The sequence below is a fragment of the Oncorhynchus keta genome, chromosome 34 (genome assembly GCF_023373465.1).
Source record: "Oncorhynchus keta strain PuntledgeMale-10-30-2019 chromosome 34, Oket_V2, whole genome shotgun sequence".
Classification (NCBI taxonomy): Eukaryota; Metazoa; Chordata; class Actinopteri; order Salmoniformes; family Salmonidae; genus Oncorhynchus; species Oncorhynchus keta.
In genome coordinates this window covers 7,409,286-7,411,125 of record NC_068454.1, presented here as the reverse complement: position 1 = coordinate 7,411,125, position 1,840 = coordinate 7,409,286, and positions in this window count along the sequence as shown.

Genomic DNA, 1,840 nt, shown 5'->3' with positions numbered 1-1,840 from the left:
CCAGTTACTGGGCGCACTTGACCTCGTCCCACTTGTTTCCCTAAGTAAGTCACTGTAGCCTTCCCAAACTCACACTTGGCCAAATTGAGGGTTAAAGAAGCATTCTCCAACCGCTGAAACACACTTCTGAAAGTGGAGAGATGATCAGACCAAGTAGACAAATTAATCACCACATCGTCAAGGTAAGCAGTACAATTTGGCACATCTGCAAACACAATGTTAACTAGCCGCTGAAAAGTAGCAGGTGCATTACACATGCCAAAGGGCATCACAGTGTATTGTACGAAGTTATCTGGCGTAACAAAAGCCGATATGTCAGAAGCTTGAGAGGTCAGAGGCACCTGCCAATAACCTTTTAGCAAATCTAACTTACTAACGTAAGCAGCAGAGCCAATTCTATCAATACAGTCATCTAAGCGAGGTAGAAGAAAATAATCAGACTTTGTAACTGCATTTACGCGATGATAGTCCGTACATAAGCGGGATGTACCGTCAGGCTTAGGAACAAGAATACATGGGGAACTCCAGGAGATGTTACTGGGTTTTGCCATGTCATTCTGCTACCTCACTTTTCATTACCTCCCTTTTCTTAGCATTAACCCAGTACGGATGCTGACGTATAGGAACAGCGTTCCCCACATCCACGTCATGTCCCAAGATGGATGTGCGACTTGAAATGTCCTGAAACACACTGAGAAAACTGTTTATCAATAGGATAAGATCCTTAGTTTGATCGTTATCCAAATGTTCCATTTGAGAGGGTAACTTCTTCAGCATCTCTGAATTACATAGGCGTTCACCTTGCTGTAACGTATGGCGTAACTCCAACCCGTCCTCCTTATCCTCATCTAGGTCCCAGCCAGGCTTCAGCACCACCGCAGCCACACTGGAGACGGCGGGCTGGACCGGCTTACTTGAGGAGCTGTCGGGAGAATCACGCACATAATATGTTTTCAGCATGTTAACATGACACACACGGGAAGAACGCCTTCGATCTGGTGTCTTTATCACATAATTGGTGTCATTGAGTTTCTTTTCCACCAGATATGGTCCAGAAAAACGTGCCGACAGAGATGAGCCAGGGATTGGCAACAAAACTAAAACTTGATCCCCTGGTGCAAATGAACGGCCAACAGGCTTTTTGTCATAATGCAACTTAATGCGTTTTTGAGACGAGGAGAGAGACTTTTGGGCTAACGCACACGCGGCGTGCAGTCTCTCCCGCATTCTACTGACATAATCCAACACAGTTTTAGGGGCTCTACTGGGTGTAGGAGATAAGATATGCTCCTTCAAAACTTTCAGCGGACCCCGTGGGGTGTGTCCAAACACAAGGTCAGCAGGTCTGAACCCTAAGGACTCTTGTATTGTTTCCCTTATAGCAAATAGGACAAAGGGCACCCCCTCATCCCAATCAGTACCGGTATCCATACAATACTGTAGCATTGCCTTCAGCGTCTGATGCCAGCGTTCGAGAGCCCCTTGACTCTCTGGATGATACGGACTGGAGACCTGATGGGAAATACACAATGTCTTTAACACATTTGAAAACAGTTTAGACATGAAGTTGGATCCCTGATCAGTTTGGATTACTTTAGGGAGTCCAAACGTAGAGAAGAACTTCACTAGTGCCTTCACCACAGTCTTAGCCGTTATAGTCCAGAGAGGAATAGCCTCTGGGTATCGAGTAGCACTGCACATTATTGAGATGTTTCTACAACTTGATTGGAGTCCACCTGTGGTAAATTCAATTGATTGGACATGATTTAGAAAGGCACACACCTGTCTATATAAGGTCCCACAGTTGACAGTGCATGTCAGAGCACAAACCAAGACAAAA